Source organism: Bufo bufo, chromosome 3, assembly GCF_905171765.1.
Source record: "Bufo bufo chromosome 3, aBufBuf1.1, whole genome shotgun sequence".
In the NCBI taxonomy this organism is placed as follows: Eukaryota; Metazoa; Chordata; class Amphibia; order Anura; family Bufonidae; genus Bufo; species Bufo bufo.
The window spans coordinates 36,202,835-36,214,951 of NC_053391.1; positions in this window are offsets into that span (position 1 = coordinate 36,202,835).

A 12,117-nucleotide genomic window follows, 5' to 3' on the forward strand; every position below is an offset into this window, starting at 1 on the left:
ACCTCTGCTATTCAATTGCTCACTGTTTTAAGGCTGCCCAGAGCGTTTTTCAGTCACTTTTTTCTGGGGTGATCGGCGGCCATTCTGTGTCTTGTGGTGCGCCAGCACAAGCTGCCACCAAGTCCATTTTTAACCATCAATAGTGTTTTTTTTTTTTTTGCTATATCCTACATCAGGGGCTTGGCTGTGCTTGCTATTTTATTGAGGGGTAAAATACAATTGCCAAAATAGCAGTACCCTAAATCTGGTGTTTCAGCTGTGGCTAGCCAATTGTAATACTGTCTGCTGTCTGCCGAAGCACAGTTTTTGTTCTGGGTTGAATACAATTCCCAACTTAGCAATTCCCTAAATCAGTGGTTTCTGCTGTATCAGGCCAAGTTTAAATCTATCCATAAAAGGGTATATTACATTGAAGGTGCGGATAGGGTCATCCTCAATAACTTCACACGCTACCGTGCATTTCCAAGTCTAATTCTGTCCATAAAAGGGATACCTGTCATCCAGGGCCTAAACACTAGGCCTACAATTTATATTCAGCTAAATCTGTCGTTACTGCTGTGCCTGTATTAGTGTAATACGGTACCTAAATAGATAGCCAGATAGTGTTAGGTGCCTGTAAAAAAAGGCCTGAATTTGAATTCAATACATTGGGCCGAAAATAATTTTTTTCTTATTGTGGTGAACGGTAACAATGAGGAAAAGTAAGGGACGCGGACATGGTCGTGGTGGTGTTAGTGGACCCTCTGGTGCTGGGAGAGGACGTGGCCGTTCTGCCACAGCCACACGTCCTAGTGAACCAACTACCTCAGGTCCCAGTAGCAGCCAGAATTTACAGCGATATTTGGTGGGGCCCAATGCCGTTCTAAGGATGGTAAGGCCTGAGCAGGTACAGGCATTAGTCAATTGGGTGGCCGACAGTGGATCCAGCACGTTCACATTATCTCCCACCCAGTCTTCTGCAGAAAGCGCACAGATGGAGCCTGAAAACCAAGCCCATCAGTCTGTCACATCACCCCCATGCATATCAGGGAAACTGCCTGAGCCTCAAGTTATGGAGCAGTCTCTTATGCTGTTTGAAGACTCTGCTGGCAGGGTTTCCCAAGGGCATCCACCTAGCCCTTCCCCAGCGGTGGAAGACATAGAATGCACTGACGCACAACCACTTATGTTTCCTGATGATGAGGACATGGGAATACCACCTCAGCACGTCTCTGATGATGACGAAACACAGGTGCCAACTGCTGCGTCTTTCTGCAGTGTGCAGACTGAACAGGAGGTCAGGGAGGAAGACTAGGTGGAAGACGATGCAGGGGACGATGAGGTCCTAGACCCCACATGGAATGAAGGTCGTGCCATTGACTTTCAGAATTCGGAGGAAGAGGCAGTGGTGAGACCGAGCCAACAGCGTAGCAAAAGAGGGAGCAGTGGGCAAAAGCAGAACACCCGCCGCCAAGAGAGTCCGTCTGCTACTGGCCACCGCCATCTGGGACCGAGCACCCCAAAGGCAGCTTCAAGGAGTTCCCTGGTGTGGCAGTTCTTCAAACAATGTGCTGACGACAAGACCCGAGTGGTTTGCACGCTGTGCCATCAGAGCCTGAAGCGAGGCATTAACGTTCTGAACCTTAGCACAACCTGCATGACCAGGCACCTGCATGCAAAGTATGAACTGCAGTGGAGTAAACACCTTAAAAACAAGGAACTCACTCAGGCTCCCCCTGCTACCTCTTCTGCTGCTGCCGCCTCGGCCTCTTCCTCCGCCTCTGGAGGAACGTTGGCACCTGCCGCCCAGCAAACATGGGATGTACCACCAACACCACCACCTCCGTCACCAAGCATCTCAACCATGTCACACGGCAGCGTTCAGCTTTCCATCTCACAAACATTTGAGAGAAAGCGTAAATTCCCACCTAGCCACCCTCGATCCCTGGCCCTGAATGCCAGCATTTCTAAACTACTGGCCTATGAAATGCTGTCATTCAGGCTGGTGGACACAGACAGCTTCAAACAGCTTATGTCGCTTGCTGTCCCACAGTATGTTGTTCCCAGCCGCCACTACTTCTCCAAGAGAGCCGTGCCTTTTACTGCACAACCAAGTATCCGATAAAATCAAGTGTGCACTGCGCAACGCCATCTGTGGGAAGGTCCACCTAACCACAGATACGTGGACCAGTAAGCACGGCCAGGGACACTATATCTCCCTAACTGCACACTGGGTAAATGTAGTGGCGGCTGGGCCCCAGGCGGAGAGCCGTTTGGCGCACGTCCTTCCGCCGCCAAGGATCGCAGGGCAACATTCTTTGCCTCATCCTCCTACTCGGCTTCCTCCTCCTCTTCTTCCACCTGCTCATCCAGTCAGCCACACACCTTCACCACCAACTTCAGCACAGTCCGGGGGAAACGTCAGCAGGCCATTCTGAAACTCATATGTTTGGGGGACAGGCCCCACACCGCACAGGAGTTGTGGCGGGGTATAGAACAGACCGACGAGTGGTTGCTGCCGGTGAGCCTCAAGCCCGGCCTGGTGGTGTGCGATAATGGGCGAAATCTCGTTGCAGCTCTGGGACTAGCCGGTTTGACGCACATCCCTTGCCTGGCGCATGTGCTGAATTTGGTGGTGCAGAAGTTCATTCACAACTACCCCGACATGTCAGAGCTGCTGCATAAAGTGCGGGCTGTCTGTTCGCGCTTCCGGCGTTCAGACCCTGCCGCTGCTCGCCTGTCTGAGCTACAGCGTAACTTCGGCCTTCCCGCTCACCACCTCATATGCGACGTGCCCACCAGGTGGAACTCCACCTTGCACATGCTGGAGAGACTGTGCGAGCAGCAGCAGGCCATAGTGGAGTTTCAGCTGCAGCACGCACGGGTCAGTCGCACTGCGGAACAGCACCACTTCACCACCAATGACTGGGCCTCCATGTGAGACCTGTGTGCCCTGTTGCGCTGTTTCGAGTACTCCACCAACATGGCCAGTGGCGATGACGCCGTTATCAGCGTTACAATACCACTTCTATGTCTCCTTGAGAAAACACTTAGGGCGATGATGGAAGAGGAGGTGGCCCAGGAGGAGGAGGAGAAAGAGGGGTCATTTTTAGCACTTTCAGGCCAGTCTCTTAGAAGTGACTCAGAGGGAGGTTTTTTGCAACAGCAGAGGCCAGGTACAAATGTGGCCAGACAGGGCCCACTACTGGAGGACGAGGAGGACGAGGATGAGGAGGAGGTGGAGGAGGATGAGGATGAAGCATGTTCACAGCGGGGTGGCAGCCAAAGCAGCTCGGGCCCATCACTGGTGCGTGGCTGGGGGGAAACGCAGGACGATGACGATACGCCTCCCACAGAGGACAGCTTGTCCTTACCTCTGGGCAGCCTGGCACACATGAGCGACTACATGATGCAGTGCCTGCGCAACGGCAGCAGAGTTGCCCACATTTTAACGTGTGCGGACTACTGGGTTGCCACCCTGATGGATCCCCGGTACAAAGACAATGTGCCCACCTTACTTCCTGCACTAGCGCGTCTACAAGCGCACATTGGTAGACGCGCTACTGAGAGCATTCCCAAATGTCACAGGGGAACAAGTGGAAGCCCAAGGCGAAGGCAGAGGAGGAGCAAGAGGTCGCCAACGCAGCTGTGTCACGGCCAGCTCCTCTGAGGGCAGGGTTAGCATGGCAGAGATGTGGAAAAGTTTTGTCACCACGCCACAGCTAACTGCACCACCACCTGATACGGAACGTGTTATCAGGAGGCAATGCAGCATACGGGTAGGTTACCCGACACTGCTATATCATAACGTGTATTTCCCTTTAAGAGAGTTAGGCCTGCAGCAGGCAATTCATATTGCAGCCAGCAGAGGGAGCCCCCTGGTTAGTATAAATAGGCTAGGGCCTAGCCTAGGAAGTTAAGTCAGAAGTTTCTAGAGTGTGCTGAAGTTTCTAGAGGCTGAGGAAGCTGAGGGAGAGACAGAGGCATGTCAAGGAAAGCAAGAGGTACTCAAGATAACAGAGGAGGTACTTTATAAAGAGAGAACCAAGGATATACGCCAGAGTTAAGGTATTGGGCCTTGGAGAAGATTTTCTATGTCCCAGGATCAGTCAGGAATAGAGTGCAAGCTCCTGTACTGCAAGTCCTGTGTTTCACACTCTGAAGTCACCTTGCTTAATCTGTATTGCCTGCATCGACCGTATTGAAAAATCAACTGTATGCAAAGGAACTGTGCTTCCGTTAATGTCTCTATATGGAAACTACTAAAGTTGGAGTTTTGTTTTAACATCACGTGGTTCCTCAGTTATTCCTGCTATCAGCAAACGGCGTGCCACCGTTTAATTGGCACTGGCGTCACGAACATTTTCCTACCATCACCTGCCTATGCAGAGAGTCAGCCGTCTCAGGTTAGTGTCTATTGCACTACTACACCCAGGAACATTTCTACACACAACTTGAGTACGCTGCAGCAACATTTCACTAACATGGTGGAACAGTACGTGTGCACACCCCTCCACGTACTGACTGATGGTTCGGCCCCATTCAACTTCTGGGTCTCCAAATTGTCCACGTGGCCAGAGCTAGCCTTTTATGCCTTGGAGGTGCTGGCCTGTCTACAGCCAATGTGGACAAGCTGACGTTCATAAAAATGAACCAGGCATGGATCCCACAGGACCTGTCCATCCCTTGTGCAGATTAGACATTTATAACTACCTCCCCTTAACCATATATTATTGTACTCCAGGGCACTTCCTCATTCAATCCTTTTTTTATTTTTATTTTACCATTATATTGCGGGGCAACCCAAAGTTGAATGAACCTCTCCTCTGTCTGGGTGCCGGGGCCTAAAAATATCTGACAGTGGCCTGTTCTAGTGTTGGGTGACATGAAGCCTGATTCTCTGCTATGACATGAAGACTGATTCTCAGCTGACATGAAGCCAGATTCTCTGCTATGGGACCTCTCTCCTCTGTCTGGGTGCCGGGGCCTAAATATATGACAATGGACTGTTCCAGTGGTGGGTGACGTGAAGCCTGATTCTCTGCTATGACATGAAGCCTGAATCTCTGCTATGGGACCTCTCTCCTCTGTCTGGGTGCTGGGGCCTAAATATCTGACAATGGCCTGTTCCAGTGTTGGGTGACGTGAAGCCTGATTCTCTGCTATGACATGAAGCCTGATTCTCTGCTATGACTTGAAGCATGATTCTCTGCTATGACATGAAGCCTGATTCTCTGCTATGGGACCTCTCTCCTCTGTCAGGGTGTCGGGGCCTAAATATCTGACAATGGACAGACCTGATTGTGCATGCAATTAGGGGTGACATGGTGTCATGGCACCTTTAAATGCATGTGCAGTTAATAATAATCATATTCTTACCTGGTAACAGATGCTATAGCGATCTGGGTCTTTGCTGTAACAGATGCCTCGTGCGATCTGGACTAGAGGAATATCTTCTTCTTGATTGGAGAATGGGTCAACGGTCTGCACGTGAGTACCTATAAAAGAAAAGGATCGCACGGTTAATCGTCAGTTGGTGAGCAGCAAGCGAAGAAACCCCCTCCCCCCCATCCCCTTTTAAATTTAATGTCACGGTGTTAGCTTTGGGGTAATAGTCACTCTTTGAGTGGACTAAGTGGATTTTAATTATTTATATGGAGTAATAGTCACTCTTTGAGTGGACTAGGTGGAGTTAATATTTATTTGAATTGGTTTTTCAGATTTAATTCTGTTTAAATATCTTTTAAGTAACGAAAGTAACACCGTGGCCAATTTTATCCAACAAATAAAAGAAATAAATAAAATAAATTGTTTAATACTACTTTGAGTGTTGTATTTATTGTAAGTAAGTGGTTAAATTGGTTACAATGGAGTTTATGACACCATGGCCTGTTCCAGTGGTGGGTGACGTGAAGCCTGATTCTCTGCTATGCCATGAAGCCTGATTCTGTCACGAGGGTGTCAAGAACCACGCCTGACTCCGTTATACCCGGAGTCAGGAAGTCGCAGCGGTTGGCTGCACGCTCTATGTAAGATAGGGCTGTTTCCTTATGGTAGCTTTCTGGGTTTGCTTTGCAAACCCTTTTGGCTCACTCAGGGATCCGTAGCTCCTTCTCCTCAGATGTTCCTTGTCCAGCACTCCCAAACCTCCTTATATTCCCCTCTCACACTTCTCTGGTTTCCAGATATAGAGCTTCCTGCCTGGACATCTATTCTGACCTTCTGGAGCTGTGTTGCTGCGTTCTCTGGTAGTTGGTCCAGAACGCTACCGTCCGGATCCCTGTTGGACCTTTGTGGTCTATTGTGGTCGCCCACCTGGGTGTATGTGTTTGTCTGTTTTGTCTGTCCTCTCCCTGGTGTTTCCCTCTTAGTGACAGTGGTGCGGACTAGCGATCCCACCGGCCCGTTCACTATCTAGGGCTCATTTTAGGGAAAGCCAGGGTTTAGGCACGTGATCGCCACACGGGTGAGGAACCCGTCTAGGGACGTCAGGGCAGTCAGGTGCTAGCCGCAAAGTGAGTTAGGGGTCACCACCTTTCCCTCTCCCTTGGGCAGGGCTTTCCCTTTTTCCTCCCTGTGCGTGACGCCGGTCATTACAGATTCTCTGCAATGGGACCTCTCTCCTCTGTCTGGGTGCCGGGGCCTAAATATCTGACAATGGCCTGTTCCAGTGGTGGGTGACGTGAAGCCTGATTCTCTGCTATGACATGAAGCCTGATTCTCTGCTATGACTTGAAGCCTGATTCTCTGCTATGACATGAAGCCTGATTCTCTGCTATGGGACCTCTCTCCTCTGTCTGGGTGCCGGGGCCTAAAAATATCTGACAACGGCCTGTTTCAGTGGTGGGTGACATGAAGCCCGATTCTCTACTATGGGACCTCTCTCCTCTGTCTGGGTGCCGGGGCCTAAATATCTGACAGTGGCCTGTTCCAGTGGTGGGTGACATGAAGCCTGATTCTTTGCTATGGGACCTGTCTCCTCTGTCTGGGTGCCGGGGCCTAAATATCTGACAATGGCCTGTTCCAGTGTTGGGTGACGTGAAGCCTGATTCTCTGCTATGACATGAAGCCTGATTCTCTGCTATGACTTGAAGCCTGATTCTCTGCTATGACATGAAGCCTGATTCTCTGCTATGGGACCTCTGTCTGGGTGCCGGGGGCCTAAATATCTGACAATGGCCTGTTCCAGTGGTGGGTGACGTGAAGCCTGATTCTCTGCTATGACATGAAGCCTGATTCTCTGCTATGACTTGAAGCCTGATTCTCTGCTATGACATGAAGCCTGATTCTCTGCTATGGGACCTCTCTCCTCTGTCTGGGTGCTGGGGCCTAAATATCTGACAATGGCCTGTTCCAGTGGTGGGTGACGTGAAGCCTGATTCTCTGCTATGACATGAAGACTGATTCTCTGCTGACATGAAGACTGATTCTCTGCTGACATGAAGCCAGATTCTCTGCCATGAGACCTCTCTCCAATTGATATTGGTTAATTTTAATTTATTTTATTTTTATTTTAATTCATTTCCCTATCCACATTTGTTTGCAGGGATTTACCTACATTTTGCTGCCTTTTGCAGCCCTCTTGCCCTTTCCTGGGCTATTTTACAGCCTTTTTAGTGCCGAAAAGTTCGGGTCCCCATTGACTTCAATGGGGTTCGGGTTCAGGGAGAAGTTCGGATCCCGAACCCGAACATTTCCGGGAAGTTCGGCCGAACTTCTCGAACCCGAACATCCAGGTGTTCGCTCAACTCTAGTCACTGGGGCTGCTGGAGGAGCCTGAGGGCTAGTGTCACGGGGTTCCGAAGGTGCACTCAGTCCCCCATTGCCCGCAGAACTGTTGCTTAGCTTTTGGAATGAGGTCCTGTGTTTGACCTCATTCCCAGGGCGGCTTTACTAGCTGGGTGGCTCCCTGCTCCTAGTCTGCCTTGAGCGCCGAGCTGATCACTCGGTGCTCGACTGGTTGGTCTGTCGGTCATGTGACGCTGGCCACGTCACATGACCCTCACTCCCCACTATAAATACAGGCAGCCTGCTGGCTACAGGTTGCCTGTTAATTTCTAGGTTCCTGGCTATTTGTTGGACTACTGAATACTTACCTGATCCTGTTCCCTGACGATCCTCTGCCTGCTCCTCCTGTACTGCGCATACATCCTGGTTTTGTGACCTCGGCTCCCACCTGACTACTCTCTTAGGACTCCTCTTGTACTTCGCTACTCTCCTGGTATTTGACCCCGGCTTCTCCTGACCATTCTTTGCTTAATCCGTTGTACTGCGTAGCTCTCTTGGTTCTGACCCGGTCCGTTCATGTTCCGTATTTTGTCTTGTCTGTCTTCCCTGCACATATCCTAAGTTAGGGACTGCCGTCCAGTTGTCCCCTGTCATCAGGACTCGTGAGGCAAGTAGGCAGGGCCAGGGGTGAGGGTGGAGCGCAGTGGTCACTACCCTTCCCCCTGTGTGTGTGTGGACGTGACCGTTACAGATTAACAGGCCCAATAGCCACTGTATCATGAATCCTCTTACTACCCTGACTGACCATGTCTCTAACTTGACACAGAGGGTGCAGGAGCTAGGAGAGAAACTCCGTTCTTGTGAGTTAGGGCAAGGTTCTTTTACTCCTCTGTCCTCCAGTCCATACTTTGAACCCCAGATCAAGCTCCCAGAACCCTTTTCTGGAGACCGGAAGAGGTTTCTCTCCTTTAAGGAGAATTGCAAACTCTACTTCCGTTTGCGCCCCGTGTCCTCCGGTCCCGAGAGCCAACGCGTGGGGATTATCATTTCTCTACTACAGGGTGATCCCCAGGACTGGGCATTTTCGTTACCTCCTGGGGCCAGTTGTCTAACTTCTGTGGAGGGGTTTTTTCAGGCCCTGGGTACCCTCTATGACGAACCAGACAGGGCCCTGGTAGCCGAGACAGCTCTTAGGGCACTGGTTCAGGGCCATCTCCCTGCGGAGGAGTATTGCACCCTATTCAGACGGTGGTGTGTCCCCTCAGGATGGAATGAACCAGCCCTGAAGAGTCAGTTTAGGTCTGGTCTATCTGATAATTTAAAAGATCTATTGGTCAATTACCAAATTCCTGAGACCTTAGAGGAGATGATGACCCTAGTTGTCCGACTTGACAGACGAGTTAGAGAGAGACGACAAGAACGACAGTTCTGTTCTCAGATGGTGGTCCAGCCAGAGGCCTTTTCCAGGGACAACACTGAGGTCTCCACCGAGGAACCCATGCAGGTTGGCATGACCCGGGGTAATCTTCGTCGCAGACGCGGAGAGTGCTTCTACTGTGGAGATCCTGGCCATTGGATCAACAAGTGTCCTAAGAGGGACCTCTCTGACAAGTCTTCTAAGGCAAGACAACCTAAAGACCAGGTACACCCTGATTTTTCTAAAGGTAAGCTTTTGGTACCCATAACAATTTCTCTGGGGGTTAATAAGTGGCCGGGTAAGGCCTTTATTGACTCCGGTTCAGCGGCCAGCTTTATTGACTTTGAGTTTGCTTGTAAATTGGGTATTCCAATGTTTGCTTTACCTACACCTATCCATGTCATGGCTATTGATGCTACTCCCCTTATTGGTGGTACGGTGAGGTCATGTACCTCTGAAATTTCTCTGTCCGTGGGTGTGTGCCACTCTGAGAGATGTTCTCTTCTAGTCCTGGAGAACCTACCGGTTGAGGTGGTACTAGGGTTGCCTTGGCTCCGTTTACATAACCCCACAATTGATTGGTCCAAAGGAGAGTTGGTGAAATGGGGACCTAAGTGTGACTCATGCTTGTCCGTGGTCCAGGCTGGGGTTTCAGTAAGGTCTAATACATTACCCTCTGTTATTAAGGAATATTCTGATGTGTTCTCGTCCCTTACTCCAGAGGTTCTACCCCCCCATAGACCTTATGATTGCGCCATAGAGCTAATTGAGGGTGCCGAATTTCCTAAAGGTCGAATTTATAATCTTTCAGGGCCCGAACGCAAGGCTATGGAAGATTATATTAAGGAGAGCCTTGCTAAAGGGCATATTAGACCTTCAGTCTCTCCTATGGGAGCAGGGTTTTTCTTTGTTAAAAAGAAGGATGGTGGTCTTAGGCCTTGTATTGATTACCGGAGATTAAATAAAATCACTGTCCAAAATAGATACTCTCTCCCATTGATTCCGGATTTATTTAACCAGGTTTTGGGGGCAACCTGGTTTTCCAAGATTGACCTGAAAGGGGCATACAATCTAATCCGAATCAAGGAGGGAGACGAATGGAAGACAGCGTTCAATACTCCGATAGGACACTTTGAATATCAGGCGATGCCTTTTGGACTCAGCAATGCCCCAGCTGTGTTCCAAAACTTAATGAGCGATATTCTTAGGGAGTTCTTAGGTAAATTTATTATTGTCTATCTTGACGACATTTTGATATTCTCTCCTGATTTCGAATCTCATGTGTCCCATGTCAAACAAGTATTAGAGGTGTTGAGGGAGAACCAGCTATCCGCTAAGCAAGAGAAATGTGTCTTTGGTGTACAGGAGATACTGTTTCTAGGGCATGTTTTGACTCCTCACGCCTTTAAGATGGATCCTGGTAAGGTTTTAGCAATTAAGGAATGGGTAAGACCTTCATCCTTAAAGGCTTTACAACGGTTTTTGGGTTTCGCTAATTACTACCGTAAATTTATCATGAATTTTTCTGTAATTGCTAAGCCATTGACCGACCTTACTAAGAAAGGGGCGGATTTGGAGAATTGGTCTACCAAGGCCATTTCTTCATTTGAAACATTAAAAAAGGCATTTAGTAGCGCTCCCATTCTGATCCAGCCTGATCAGGAGAGACCCTTTATTGTGGAGGTGGATGCGTCCGAGGACGGCGCAGGAGCAGTCCTTTCACAAGGTCCTGCTAGCCTCACTAACCTGAGACCGTGTGCCTTCTTCTCTAGGAAATTCTCTCCCACGGAGAGAAACTACGACATAGGGAATAGGGAGCTGTTGGCCATTAAATGGGCATTTGAGGAGTGGAGACATTTTTTGGAGGGGGCAAGGCATCGAGTAACTGTTGTCACTGACCATAAAAACCTAATGTTTCTCGAGTCCGCTAAGAGGTTGAATCCCCGACAAGCCCGATGGGCTCTGTTTTTTACCCGTTTTGATTTCTCCATTACGTTCAGGCCAGGAAGTAAAAATGTGAAGGCAGACGCATTATCTCGGAGCTTCCATGCTTTTCAACCCACTGAGACGCCGCCTGAATCCATCCTACCAGCAAACATCTTCTTAGCGGCTCTAACCCAGGATATCTCGGCTCGCATTAAGGCTGAACAACATCTGGCACCGGTATCCACCCCAACAGATAAGCTGTTTGTTCCCATACAATTTCGTCTCCAGCTGTTGGGTGAGTGTCACGATTCTGCCTTTTGTGGACATCCGGGTATTGAGGGCACTAAGGATCTGGTTTCTAGATCCTATTGGTGGCCCACTCTGACCAGGGATGTCAAGTCCTACGTGTCAGCCTGTGAGGTTTGTGCCAGGTCTAAGACACCAAGGACTCACCCTGCTGGTAACCTACGACCCCTACCCATTCCCAGTAGACCCTGGTCCCATATCTCGATGGACTTTATAACTGACCTACCGCTGGCGGAGGGTAAGACTGTGGTTTGGGTAGTGGTCGATAGGTTTAGCAAGATGGTTCATTTCATTCCCCTGTCTAAACTTCCGAATGCTAAAACCCTGGCATCTATTTTTGTGAGAGAGATTGTTCGTTTACATGGCATCCCGGAAAATATTGTTTCGGACAGGGGTGTGCAGTTTGTGTCCAAATTCTGGAGGGCCTTCTGTCAAAGATGTAAAATTTTGTTGTCTTTTTCTTTCACCTACCATCCTGAGAGTAATGGGCAGACTGAACGCCTTAATCAGTCTGTGGAACAATTCCTGAGGTTGTATGTTGCTGATGACCAGCAATTATGGGTCAAATTCCTTCCGTTGGCTGAATTTGCTCTGAATAACTGTGTCAATTCTTCTGCTGGGGTCTCCCCTTTCTTTTGTAACCATGGTTTTCATCCCCGTTTTCATTCTGGGTCGTCCGTCTCCTCCTCTAACCCTGAAGCTGATAAACTCTCCTCCGAACTGTGCACTGTTTGGGCCCGGGTTCAATCGAACCTAGAAAA